Genomic DNA, 15401 nt, shown 5'->3' on the forward strand with positions numbered 1-15401 from the left:
TAAAGGTGAGCGGGGCCAGCAGTTTGCTGTAAGTGCCTTTCGTGGAGACCGACGTGTGTGCTGCTACTTCGTGTTGTTTCGCGCACCATCACAACTTCACAGCGGATCAAGGACGTATCTCTTCTTTTGGCAGGGGTATTGGCTACGCATGTTTTTCATTATCACGCTAGTCCGACAGTGAGTCATGAACGCTATTTTTCCCAATGCGGGTGCCCCTGTGTATCGCGTACCCATTTTCAAGGTCATAGTAGCCTGCTTGTTCCACACGTACATGTTTTTCGTGTCCCTGGGTGCCACCACGTACTGTGGCAGGTTAATTCCACACACGTGGGCTACCGGGGGTTGCGTGTACGGTTTTACTGCAGTGTTGGGGTGCCTGAGCATTGCGTGACCCGTCACTTTATCACCGGGGTCACATACAGCCTTGCAGGTGCAGGGTTGCTGTTAACATCTTGTATCCCACCCCCTTTACCCCAATTGCCCAGGACAATAGTCGTGCACACCTCCCATTGGCACTACTACATATGTGCCGGCACTACTACATCTGTGCCATGGCTGGGAGGCCACGAAAGGTGAGGGGCGCCTCAGCTGGGCGTACTCCACGTGGCGGCCATGGTCAGGAACGTGGCCAGGGTGACCAGGGAGTAGGGGGACTCCAGGGTGTCCAGGGTGGCTGCAGAGGGGGAAGAGGCAGGGGTGCGCCACTTCGGCACGATGTTGTGCCACTTGTTGGTGCAGTCATGCCACCACCCCCTGCGACTCCGGGAGATGCAGTTCTTGCATCTGGCACTGGCACCCATGTGACCCGGCAGTCCGTTTCATCTACTGCCACGGGCCCAAGGGTAGTGGTAGCTGCAGGTGCAGCTGTGGACACCACCACCCAGGCTCAGGGTCTGCCAGCACAGGCTGCGTTGGCACCTGAAGAGTCACAGGAAGATTTCCAGGAGGTCATGAGGCATACTGTAAGTGCACGCAGGGCTGCCCTGACCGAGGCACGTGTCCCTGGGGCAGTAATGTCATCTGCTGCCCCAACCAGCCGGGTGTTGGCAAGTGCATGGGCAGATGCAGCCGACACCACCCCGGTTGTGAGTCTACCATCCAGGACAGTCCCGGTCAATGACCATGGCACAGCGGCTGTTGCTGCGCAGGGTCCATTCCAGGGCACCCAGCAGCCACTGAAGCAAAGTCAGGGCTTCCGTCCTTGTTCCACCTGCCACTCCCTCAGTTCAATCCATCAGCACCATTGCCCATACTGATCAGGGCGGCATTTGCCAGCCAAGGTCCGGACCACTGTCCAAGAGGAGGAAGGTTGCACCTGCAGTAGAGGCTGGGACCCCAGACACAGCTCCGGCCTCTGGCACGTCGAGGAAGAAGCCTTTCTTTCTTTTCTTTTTTTTAATTGTGCAATAGCCAACATTTGACTACGGCTGCCCATCGTATGTCCCACTGGAAGCAAGTTGCGAATCGTGTGAGTGCATTCAGCCATGAGGTGCGCACAGCTCAAGAGTGCAAAAAGCGTTGGGATGACCTCAATCGCAGTACTAAGGCGAAGCATGCCTCTAATTACAACATGACTCTGGTGACTGGCAGTGGGCCACCACCTGAGGAGGAAGACCTCACTTCGCACGCGTCAGTCGTTGCAGGGTTCATACCGGTAGGAATGGCCGAAGGAGAGTGAGAGATTCTGGACTTTGATGCCCCGTCCAGTGAGTGTTGTTGTGTGTTTGTCGAGGCCATGTGTGGTTTGCTTGTGTGATGTGTTGTGCTTGACTGCCACTACATGTCATGTGTACATGGTTCTCATTTGCAAGTCATGCAATGCTTCACTGATGCGTGCCTGCTGTGCAGGATGCTGGACATGTAGAACAGACGGGGACTGTCATCATCGCCACACTTGCACCCTACTCACATGCTACTCACCCGGGTGCCCCTCCGGTCCACGTTCCAGCTCACTGGCCCTTCTACATGTAGCCTGGGGTGTCTTTCCTCTCAGCACTGGGACTATGTCATTGCATTGCATGTGTCTTCTGCCTGCATGCGGGTACTCCACGTAGGCATGCTCCCTTGCCCCTCAACCCCCCTTCCCCCCAATTTCACCATGGCACTGGTGTGCATTATGTTGGCGTACTGTAATGGCCTGTTCAAGGCTCCTGTGTACATGCAAACTTCCACCAGCCAACCTGCCAGACACATACGGTGGGGTACATCCTTTGTCCTTGATGCAGGGTGTCTCACTTGGACTGTGCAGATGGCAGATGCTCCGCAGGGACATGAGTGCCCATTCATGTTCCATGTGCATTCCATGCATGCCCCTATGTGTCCTTGACTGGATGATCATTGTAGTGCGTTTCCAGGATTACCTACATTTCATGGTATTTGATCATCCATTCCATGCCCACTCTGGCTCAGTCCAGCATCACACACAGGTTTAGGGTGTCACAGTCTGTGTAGGGCACAGGCCCCCCCCTGTTTCAGGCCCACTGACTCTGTTCAACTGGTTTAGTGGCTTCTGCACACATGGGTGTACTACTGAGGGTTCATCAGGTGTCCTACTTACTGTCCCGTTATCATCTGCTGTGTTGTCAGTTGACTCAGATGATGCGATTGACACTAGTCAACCATCTCTGCCAATACACAGGTCTCTGGTCCCCCTTTCGCTGCCATGCAATGTCTCCCTGCATTTTCACTTAGGGGGGTTTGCTTGTAGCCATGCAACCCATTGCATGCACATTGCACGTGATGCCTGAACTTGTCCTTGCACTGCCCTCACGTTTATTGATAGACATCATATGTAGATAGTGGGTAACGTACACATGTTCTGCACTGCATCAACCCAATCTGAGCCATGTTACTCTGTTCTACATGCCTACACCCTGATGCAATGTCAAAGTGACCTGGCATGTATGGCCAGTTTTTCATCCCGTATCTGTCATGAATGCGACGGGCACAGGTGCATCCTGTGACACATGTACTCAGTATTGTAACTCCTAGTGGTTGTTTAGATGAGTTGATTGGTCAATCTGCGGCCTATACCAACTGGCATAGGGCACTGATTGGATGTAGCCTGCCAATCGGATTGTAATGACTGTGGATCTTCCTTCACGTGTGTATGTGTGCACTTCCACATACATCAAAGCAAGCAGCGTTGTAGCTGCTTGCTTTGGTGTATTGGATGCTGGTCATGTTCACAATACAGGTGTATGGGGAAATGGGTGTTTTTGAATGCTTTCACATGTACATATGCAAGCAGCTTCAACGTTGTGTAGAGCAACATTGCGAGTATTCACTTATGTGTTTGTGAAAGTGTTCATTTGCACTTTTTTGTTAACTGACTAATATGTAGTTGATTGACATTTATGCTGGTGAGATTTCTGCATTGCGCACGTTATGTAGAACTGGCATGATCCTGAAGGTTCACTGTTGTGCAGTATGTGTATGCCCAGGCCCACTTAGCTACTATGGTGGGTCCTGGGCGTGGAGATTTCCACAAGGAATTATGTAATAGGGCACATTCATAGCCCAATGTGCTCAATCAGGCCTTGAGGGGTGTTGTGGAGGCCTCATGTCCTGCAGCTCAAACAGTACTAGGTGTTATGGTCCCTCATGCCTAGTTGCAGGCCCTTGCTTTGCTTGGGAAAGTCACGATATCTACATGGCCCATGCCACCCGGTACGGGCCGAGCTGCAGATGGATGGAACTATATTGATGATGATGCTTTAGTGATGCATGTTTACATGCATGTTACCTGTATCATTGTGTGTTTGGATTCACTTGCAGCAGTGGTCAATTTGCAGTTCAGAAATACTTATGGTGTGTTGCATCTCTTAGTTGCCATCTGTCTTTTCTGCCTGTGACATGTGCCTGACAGAGGTGGTGTCTGATGGAGTTCATATACTACATTTTATACTTGTGTAAGCTTTGCTATTTAGATTTCTAAATCAGGGCTCCTGTAGGGGATGCACAACACAGCCTGCACGGAGCACCGCTCGCGCTTTGCCGTCAGGTACGCTTACGGTGCTGTAATTGTCTGATGACCTAGATAATGGTTCTCGTATCAATAACACGGTACTGATTTAGTGACCTCTTGCAGGACTGTGTATCACACGAAATTCTCACGGATCCCAGTCCTGCATGTGAGGTAAGATTTTGTTTCACTGATACAATAAGCTGCACAATCACTCGATGCCGCATGTGTTGTTTTGTCACACATGATTTTATCTAAGGAGACTAATACCTCCCTTTTTTTGCTCTACGAGCCCCGACTGACGGCCACACACACAAATACCTGGTGGAATTTCTTCCACCCAGGTAAGCTGTTTTCCTCCCATGATATTATATGCATGGTACAGCCAACCATTAAGTTGACTTTTGAATCATTTCACTTGAACTCTCTCCTAAACAATATTCCCTCTCCCTGTCTACAGCACCCCCACACAGACCACGTCCTGATGAATGCCGTAATAGACACGAGGCCCATCTAGCCCCCTGAGACGGCAGAAACACCTTGGTGTAGACGCACCTCTTACCTACAGTGGAATATCACTGTTTATGTCAAGAATACTATGTTGTTTTCGTTTATTTTTGTACCTGTTATTATGCTGTTCACTATGTTGTGATTAGTACTGAATTGTCCTCGGTTCTGTCACACAAGCATTCACCGGCATCTCTGGTGTCTGCTCTCATGGTCTATATGTGTGGTATAGAAAGTAATGTTTGGTGAAAAGAAGTGTTTACACATCAATCAATCCCATTCACGATGTATAATACAGTCCAAACAATCTTTTGAGTAAAATACCATTACTTAAGTGTCTGTGTGTATTTATTTTAGACAACAGGATACACAGGAGAGTGTGAAGGTGTTCCTTCCTTTGACCTGTTCAATTGTATCCGTGTTTATAAGTAGCTTTGCCATTTAGACACATCCATTTCTGCTTTTGGGGATGTGTTTGCATATCAAGGCCACTGGATGCATGCCAGGTTCTCATTTGCATGTGACATGTCTACTTCATGTGTTGGCTGTCTATGTGATGTTTATGTGTGTGTGTGTTATGTGCTTCTGACATGTGTACTAATGTTATTTTTTCTCCACTTTTCAAATGATGACGCAATGGAGCCAGAGGATGGTGTTGTGATACCAGGCACAGGGTTGCTATCACACCAGCAACCCAGCACAAGTGGGGGTAGTGGGGTGGTAGGCCACGAGAACCCACTTGTGTTACAGACCATCTTGTCTACGGCTGGCAATGAGTCTAGCCCGGATGATCACTCTGATGACAATGTCGAGTTGGATGTGCATCGGGTCCATTCGTCAGGGGTGAGTGATTCTGATGTGGATGCTCCTCTGTCCATTACACCTGCCCTGTGGCGCCAGACGGTGGTGGGACCTACGCCTGTGGTGGATCGGGACGCAGGGTCACCCTCCACACCAGTTGCTGATGTGCCTGGGGCATCACGTCAACGGAGGAATGTAGTCCTGCAGCCACGGGCAGTGCCAACCCAACAAGGACGTCGGCTCCTTGGGCCCCACAGGTGTCAAGCCCAGCAATGCGGTGGCCGTGCACCACTGGTGTATACTGAGTGGGAGCAAGCCATGGTTGCCAATTCAGAACACCAGGGGGCAGCAATTGATAACATCGCTGAGAGCATGGAACGTGTGGCCAAATCCATGCTCCCCCCTGGTAGGCAGGTGGAACTCCAGCAGCGGGCGGCACAGACCACAGCTCGCTCACTCAGGCTGGGCCTGACGGCCTCAGACAGGGCACGCCGGGCTGAAATGGTGTCTTTGCATCAAGCAATTGCTGCTCACGCACAGGCACACATGGAGGCCATGAGGGTTAACTATGAATCCCTCAAATCTACTCTGGCTGTGCTCTTGATGTCCCAGAGGACGCAGTCAGAGGAGAGATTGGAGAAACTAGAGAATACCATCTCGGCTGAGCTACGTGCTTGCCGGGAGGTGTACCAGTTGTCCAGCCAGGCCATGCAGGAAGATTTCTATGTTACACGTGTTACCTTGCAAGAGGAAGCACGCGTATCACGTGAGGTTCTAAATGCTGACCTACGTGTCATCGCCGCACAGAACCAGGCTCACCCATCCCGCAGACTTGCTGGTCAAGGTACTGTGCCACGTCAACCTTTTCAGCCAGAGGGTGATGAGGACAACACGTTATCTCCCACACAGGTCGGGCTGTGCAGGTATTGAGCCCATGGAGGTTTTTTTTTGTCTCAACATCATCACATGTGGGTGTTGAGGTGCACCCTGTACCTCCCCCTCCTGGGTGCCCCCCCCAGGTCGTATGTGGCCATTTTTTATTTTTATTGTTAGTTTAATTAATTAATGTGTTTTTGTATAGTTAGTTTAATTAGGTAATATAGGTTTTTTATAGTTACGTTAATTAGTAAATAAAGTTTAAAATTGCTTGTCTATTGTGCATTCATGTGACGGTGTGGTGCTTTGTGGCTTTTGAAAGAATCCACTGTCTGTTCCAGCTGGGCCTTTCAAGCTTGTCTCGTGTATGTGTTTGGAGCTTGGGGTCCTGACTCACATAGGCCACTCCTGCTTCCCTTATCCATGGGCTCGCAAGGATGGTTCGGTGTAACAACCGTTTACACAAGGGCATTGGACTTTCGTCATATCTGTGGCCTGTCTGCTGCTTTACTACTTGTGTTAACAACCCTAGTGGGGATTAAGTGGGTTTTCTCCATGGCATGTAGGGAATCAATTTGGGTGAGTACATGATTGATATCTCCATTAATTGATGTGGATTGTGAACATGGCCCAGTGACAACCAGCATGAAGATACACACAGGGAACTTTCCAAACTTATTAAAATCTTTCATGCCCTTTGTGCAGGAAAATGAGCCTTCAGACTACCTTTCCCAGCAGACACAGGGACAAGTACTACTGAAACATGGCCACGTTTGGTGGTGCACACATGCGCATGTGTGCGCAAGCAGAAGCACAGGGCTTGTGCTGAGACGTCCGACAGAAGCAGACGTGTTTCCAGGATCTCCAAGCAAGGTGAGCAGCACAAGGGGCCACAATGCAGCCAATCTTCCACCAGGCCACTTGCACATGCATGCTAAGTAGCACCAGTGCTGGGGAACTTGGCCAGGCATTGTTGTAGAAGCACACAGTACAGCTAAAATGCATTGAGGAACAAATGCCAAGTTGTTAGAGGCACACGCAGGGGCCGTCGCACATATCCTTGAGTCCCCCTGCTCCATAGAAGCTGAGTTATTGGCGCAGTAGCGTTCCTAGCCAGAAACTAATACAGCGCACAGGGACACCCAGCGAGGCACAGACTCGAGTGCAGTGCATATCATTTGCATGTGCACATTGCCACGTGCACTACCTATTGAAATCCGCGGCTGCCAGAACACGACTTGTACTGAAGTTGCACCTCGCTATATGCGTCTAGCAGCTCACCCAGGGACCATTCTATCATGTGTGATTCTTGACACATTGGTCTTCCATTTACCGCGCGCTCACGTGAGCCTGCCTTACTGCATTGACAGTGTTTGAACCGTCACGGGGGCAAGCTAATGTATACGTACAAAGCAGCAGACAAGAGTGTTTGTTTGTGGAGAAGTCACTTAGTTTGGGGCATGAATGGTGGTGTGTGTGTGTTGTAGACACACACAGATTAGTAACTCACGCTCTCTTTGGAGCATTGAACTGCCCCGTTACCGGAACTGAGAGTGCGCAGGCATGAGGCCAGCACTCACCCCAGAGATAAGTCTCTCTTTGGCTTGCATTTGACTCCTTTAGTACAATGTGCATGAAGAAAATGGTTTCTCTGATTGAGTATGTGTTATTGTCAATAGTTGTATTTTGTATTTTGTCTGCTTTCCCTTGCCAATCCAACTCCCCTCTCCTGCCCCTCTTTCTGGTTATCCTGAATACCAATGCCTGTCCAAACAAGGACAACAAGCTGGAGCGAGCGAGAGTGTCACTATGGTTCTTGATGGTTCTGGTGGAGCAGGAGAACACATGTTTGGATGACACTTTCATAGATTGGACTTGTCTAGAAACCTCATCAGGTGTTGTCAGAGAGAAAGAGGAGAAAGGAGGTAGAGAGGTAGAAATGGCCAAAGGGGGGACGAGAGAGGAAGAGGGAGAGGAAGAGGAGATGGCTTAGCGTAGAAGTGAGATGACACAGCCATACAGAGGGCCTGGGAGGGAACAGGAGATGTAAAGACCTCAACAGGATTGACCAGTTCTTTTCAGATTTTAAAGATTTTGGCCGTGTTGTTAGAGGCCACAAAGACACAGGCTTGAATGTGTGTTCTATTCTTGATGAGTGTTATTGCTTCGACTGCCATTTTGGTGCAACCAGTCTAGATATGTCTAAATGTGGCCTGGCAAGCTTTACTATATTGTTATTACATGTCGACACTGGTCTAACTTGTGCAGCCAGTTGGACATGTTTTCATTGTGGCATTGCATTTTTAATAGCAAAGCTTTAATGTTTCTGTGCTCTGTTGGTGACTTGCATCTATTGGATTGGTGTTACCCTACAAAACAATTGCAAACACTCTTGCTTTTTCTCAGACAGTGTGCTGTATGTTATATTAAAACACATATGTGTATCTTTCTCCTAGTGCAGTGTGCGGCATATCCATTCAGCAGCACGTTTGTGCGTATTGCGCAAGTGTGATAATCTAGGCTGGCCCAGAGTGTGGCGCGACCCTTGATTTGTTGCGGAGTTGGGGGGCCCCCTCAGCATGGCTCGCAGGGGGGCCCCCACATCTTGTGTTATGCCACTGAGGTCCGTGCAACTATTAACTCACACATTTCTAACTTTCTAGTTAACCTTAGCTAAATTAGTTCCAACAGCCACACTGACTGGGTCATCACCAGTTCTCGTTCTGATATTATGAACTGCACTGTGACCACAATCCAGAATCCTGTCAGCCTTCAATGATATATGAAACAAATACCTCAGTGTATGCTGCCCCCTTCAGACAAATTTAATGGGCCAGCTGTATGGAATTGTAGTGTGGTGAAAAGTTACTTTGTACTGGTGAAAAGTGACTTTGCACTGCCAACAAACACCCTGATTTACAGAACAGTGCAAAGTGTATTATTGAAGTGTAAAATCACTTTGCACTGTTCTGTACATCACTTTGCACTAAAAAAGGACTCTTTGCACCGCACTAAATGGGCACAAAATAGTATTTTGGATTTTCCTTCCTACAACGGGACGTGCGCATCGAAATAAGATAGGTAGGGGGTGAGGAGAGAAAAGAAAAAATGGGACGGAGGAAGGGGGTAAAATGATGAGCGGGACCTGGCCACCAGTCAGCTTGGAAAGCGGGCTTGTACCAGAGGTTCAAGCCTGAATTCTTAGCAATTTGATAAGCTGGCTACACCCGCCCAGCAGTGGTAGAAGTGTACTGAAAAAAGTAGTGGAACTGTGTTCTCGGCAGGGGAGAGGGTAGGTGGAAGCATAGTGCAACATGTGACAAGGTGGCACCGCCGGGGCATTGCAATAGTCTAAGTGACGAGTAATTAAGGCTCCTATTACACCTTTACACTTGCACAGGGACATGAATGGGCACATCCTCTACATAGAATGGTGAATATGGTTGCAAAACGTAGAGGAATGGTAAACAGAAATAAACAAAAGTAGTGGAACACCGCTCCCAACAGTTCCCGCTCACTTCGATCACTGCTGTCCGGGTGCTAATGTTAATGTGAGGGCCAACCTGTAGCACTTTCCGGAAAACAAGTTACGGGACAAACTAAAGGAGTGTGAATTTCATGCTGCTATTCACTCTTACTTGAGTTATAGCCCCTCCCCAGCAGTGACTCTTATCGAGCCACCCAAAGTGTCCTCAATCCTGCAATGGCCACCACCCAGAAGTGTGAAGGAGGTACAATGGTTTTTGGGACTGTCGAATTTCTATAGAAAAGTAATTCCCCATTTTTAGAGGCAATTCTTCCTATTACAGAGCGAGGCATACAAGTAGGCTGATCTTTTACCACTTTTACTTCTTTAAAACTTACATTCCCAAACGCCTCAATACTGGTCCAGCCAGACACCACTAAACCCTTAACAACTGAATCTAAGGCCAAACGGGCTCAGACAGATGCAAGATTGTCAAATCAAAAATCCGTTGGCCTACCTATCCAGATCCTTAAACAGAATTACACAGTACTGGAAAAAGGAGTTGCTTGCCATCAACCAAGACTTAGTTGAATGGGGACATATGCTGTCACACTGAGCCAATAGCTGATCCTACGAAGTGACAAGTTCTTCAAAACATGAAAGTCAAACAGCTTTTTTTGCAGCTGACCCCTATTTTCTATTATACCTGCCATGAAGTCATGATGTGGTTGCTGATTTCTTGTCTTCAAATGGTACCTGTCTCTAATCCCGAATGTTACTGGGACAGATTATATGGAAGGAATTAATAATATGCTATGTGTCTGAGTTTCTACATGATGTCAGAATTGCTAAATCGACAATAGCAACAGTACCTATAACCCAAAGGCTCATGATGATTTATTGTGCAATGGTCATCGGCTATATGTTCCAACAACTGAGTTACAGATTTGAACACTTAAACTCTGTCATGATAGTCCGCCAGCGGGACATACAGGTATCACCCTTGAGCGATCCTTTTGGTTACCTTCATTGTCTAAGGAGAATCAGGATTATGCTTCAATTTGTGTAATATGCCTACAATCTACAATGCACAAGCTCTGTACCACTGGGAAGTGATGGCATCCCAAGATACTGTCAAGATGGTGGCAATCCTTGCCCATAGACTTCCTTGTGGATGTCCCACCTTCAAATTATTATCATTTTTGTATTATTATTAGGGTATTTATTGAGTGTGAACCTATCTTTGGGAAGCTACAGAGTACTTCACAATCTTAGGGTGAAGAACATTCTTAAGGAATCAGAGAAATACGGGAGTGGTAATCTAACAACATGGGTTCCTGGTCAACTTGTCAGCAATGGATCTGCAAGCAACAAGGGGAAGTAACTGTGGGGACAAGATTACCCAGTGTCAGGTAGAGTGGGGAGTAGAGGGTGTGTGGGCCAAGCATTAGGGAGGAGCTTTTCTTTGAGGAAAAGGACCTTGATCTCCTTCCTGAACTGTAGAAACAAGGGGGCGAGTCTGATGGTTATGGAAGGTGGTTAAAGAGTCTTGGGTGTAGACAGAAGGACTGTCTTCTGGTTCCTTCCTCCCTGCACCGACAGAGTTCAAGTATGCACATGTCCATACTTCTTGCGGATTGTCGGCCTCCAGGGATGTGGAGATTATCAGTGAGGCAGTTTAGGGAATTTAGGATGACAGCCTTGTGGATGATGCATCAGGATTTGAAGATCATACAGGCTTGTTTTGGGAGCCAGTGCAGTCCAATCAAGGTCGGGCGATGTGCTCGAATCTACAGAGTCCCTTGATGAGTCTTGCTGCAGCATGGACTGTTACACTTAACAGAGCAGAGCCAGTGTAGGCATTTATTCAGAAGCGAGGCCCTTGGCTCTCGAATATTGGGTTGCAGTTTGGGTACCCCATGTAAGAACACTGTAGCATTACTTGTCCCCCATCCGCATATTCCACTGTCTCGCTCCCCCTGTGGCACTGGCTATGAGCTCTAATCCCTTTCTCAATTTAGCCTTGGGTACCCAATATACTGTGTTCATTGGACTCCATTGAGGTTGGCTCTAAATCAGTACTAGGGGGCTTGCTAAGACCCTTATGTGTTTTATGCCGCAATCCATACCCATCCATGGACTGCGTTGCATACCCGGAGGCATTAGATGCTCGAGAGGCCAAGGCCGTGGCTGCATTCACAGAAGTTGGGATAGGGCAGGCGTCCCTCTTTTCAAGAAACAAGGGGCCCTGTTCGCCCAGTTTATTAGAACATTCTGGTGGTAGACATCAAGGCCCCTTAGCACCGGGCAAAATGATGGAGGGCGTCCCCCGGGAAGCCCCTCCTCCTATCAACTCTAGTAGTAGATGTTTTATAATTGCCAGTTCTTTAGACACCTGTTCACAGATGCATCCTCCTTCAAAGGTAGATCTGGCAAGGATTGGGTGCCCTGGGTAGTTCTTGAATGATTTGAAGGGTAGGTTGCCAGGTTTTCAATGGATTTGCTTGACTGGTGTGGGTTGACTAATGTGAAAGGTTATTGTCTGATGGTCTGATCAGTTAGACAGGATTGGCCTGCTGTGATGGATGGTGGGCAGAGTAGTCATGATGAGGTTGAGGATATTACCTTTCCTGCGAGTTGGATCTTTCATGAGCTGTGTGAGGTTCATAGTGTTGAGTAGGCAATGGAGATCTTCCTCCATTGACTTGCTTGCTGGATTGGCAGGGATGTTGAAGTCACTGAGGAAGATGTTATTCACATGTGTATGAGGCATTGTGGTGAACAAGTGTGTGAAGTCTTCAATGTAGGCGGTGTTGGGCTTTGGTAGTCTGTAGATGAGGTGAAAAATGACTGTGTCCTTTGGGGAGAGTGGGACGTTTCAGGAAATGTTCTTGAAGAACCAATGGTGGCGACTTCCAGTCGGGTGCATTATCATCATCTCTTGTGAATGATTGCAAGTCCTCCACCAATCTTGTTTGGGTGGTGGTCTTGTTGTAAAATATTGTAGTTGTAGGGGATAAGGACATCTAGGATGTGGGTGGAGGTGGATGTCGTCCAGGTCTCTGTAATGAATATGGTGTTAAAGTTGTGTGTGGTGATGAGGTCAGGGATGCCTGCTGCATTGTTTGATTGCTGAGTGGACATTGGCGAGCTTCAGTTTTCATGTAGTGGTATATGATGGAGTGCTGATAAGGTATATGGTGACACGGGTGAGATTGCTGCAGTGCAGTGTCCATGATGTGGCTGGCGTGCAGCATGGTTGGCGATGAGTGATTATGGTAGGGATGGGATGTTACAATTGTACAATCATTATGGTCATGATTAATTCTTCTACTAAGACTAATCTTTTTTCTCCCATAGAGAGACTGCGCTCAGCAATAGAAACAGCTCAAAGGTTCTTCAAGTACAGCTTTCATCTTCATGGATTAACAATTAACATCATCTCAGATCGTAGACTACCATTTGACTCTTGATTCGTTGCAAAGCTTGGGGTATACATTTGATCTTTAATTCCAAAATATCATCCCCAATCAAACAGCCAGACCAAGCACCTAAATCAAAGCCCAAAGTCTGTGGCCCTCATTCCGAGGTTGGTGCTAGTCGTGGCGCTGTTAGCGCCACGACTAGCACCAATACCGCTACCGCCACAGACTTGGTGGTATAGGGTTTTACTGGTCTATTCCGACCATTGCAGGACCGGTAAGTCCCCATTTGAAAAGCCATTCCCCATTACCATTTGAGCCCCCATAGGGCTCAATGGGAAGGGGGAAGGCGTCAATAACGGTACTGTAAATTGTGGTACCGTTATTGACCCCGGGAACCCTTTGCGGGTCTCGTCCATAACGCCTGGTAAAACCAGGCGTTAAGGGAGGGAACCGCAAAGGGACCTCAGAATAGGGCGCAAAGGGATTACTGACACCGGTGTCATTACCGGTGCCCGGTATCCCTTTGCGCCCAGGTCGTAATGACCCCCTGTGTTTCTCTTCTGCCACACTAGTTGCTTAGGTAGATCGTTTCCCCACTGCAGAATTTGCATACAAATATCATACTCAGATGGCAATTAAGTAAAGTCCTTTCTTCTATTCCTACAGATTCCACCCACATTGTTTTCTTACACCTGTGCAGAGTGATTGTCTGGGGCCCATCTCACATCAATACACAACAGCCAAGGCCACGACCACGCCAATCTTGTACTGTCAAGTCAAAGAACCAAGGTGTATGAGGATGTGCATCAGTCTGAAGCCCCTCTGTTCAAGGTTGGCGATATGGTCTGGTTGTCCAATTATTTCTTACCATATTATTTGACCCAACAAAGCTTTCTCCGAAGTATTTCGGTCCATTTAAGATTCTACAGAAGATCTACCCTGTTGGCTTATGCCTTGTAGGTCCCTCCAGCTTGGTGACAGATTCATCCCATATTCCATATGTCACAGTTAAAAGAACATTGGGTTGGCCATTTTCCCTAATCACCATCCTCTCCCTGATCCTCCAGTGTTGTTGTATGATTGCCCAGAACATGAAGTGTCAAGGATATGTGAATCTCAAGTGCTACAATTTCTTGCCAACTGGAAGGGGTAAGTCCGAGTGATGGTTCTTGGGAAACTGCCAGTTATGTGTATTCACCTGTCCTCATTTGACAGTTTTACCATCTTCACCATTAGGTGCCAGTTCCCATGTGGCATGGAGGGTGGCACGCTGTCAAAAACTCATGTCTGTCTGTGGGGTCTCATTGGCAATGAAGCCAGAGGAAATCATGTCACCACCCATGAACGCAGCAGCGTTTCATCAAACTCTGCCTGTACAAATCCTGTCCTGGATATTCACCTATGCACTGCAACTTTGTGTCTGTTACAGTGGCAATGTCCAAAGTCTCTGTTGCTTTCACCCCTTATTTCGCTCAGCAATGATACTGCCAGCTTCAACGTCCTGCCACAGCTGGTCCCAAATTGTGCGCTCCTTGTGGCACAGTGTCTTTTTGTATTTTTTATAAAAAAAATGAAATCTGGAACAATGGATTATTAGGGAGAATGTTAATCTCTGTGCTAATTCCCTTCAACCGTAGAGACCCAGAGCTATTTTGCTGGATTTAGGACTTGTGGTTTTTTCCTCCTGAGTAAGTGAGACCTTTTTCTCACTCTCTCATGTTTGCGTTTGACTATTTTATGGAGTCTGACAAACTCCATATGCATCTGCATTTTGTATAGTGACACACAGTACCTTAGGTGCTGTGTCACTAAGAAGTCCCTTGGAATTCTATTAATGTGTAAGTACATTGGGTGAACTACCATTCCCAAGGGTAGTAAGATGACCCTGCCTTACATTTTCTCTTTGTGGTCCAGCACACACCACCCTATGTGGAGTGCTGGGGGTTACTTAGCAATTCCGTTCCCACTTCTCATGTAAACCTTTTTGTTACACTAACTCACTTTTGAAGTGGGAGAATGGGACGAAAGACTCCCCCCAATCCACTCGCGCCCCTGGCCTAGAGGATCGCGACCCCGACACCCGCCACAAGATGAATTTGCCTATTTACCAGACAACCAAATACCCTGGTACAGGAATATACAAATGTGCCCACCAGCCTGCCCACCAGCCTGCCCTGCTCAAGCTGACACCTGCGGCATGGATGAACTCGACTGAACCATTCAACAGTAAATAAACACATCGTTAGAGATGCCATGACGACCTAGCCAATGATCAGAACACCCGTGCAACCATGCACACTGGACACTCCCACACCAATCCACACGAAGAACATATTCAGTGCTATGACGTAGGTGACGGACA

Source organism: Ambystoma mexicanum, chromosome 6p (assembly GCF_040938575.1).
Source record: "Ambystoma mexicanum isolate Mex_15411 chromosome 6p, UKY_AmexF1_1, whole genome shotgun sequence".
Classification (NCBI taxonomy): domain Eukaryota; kingdom Metazoa; phylum Chordata; class Amphibia; order Caudata; family Ambystomatidae; genus Ambystoma; species Ambystoma mexicanum.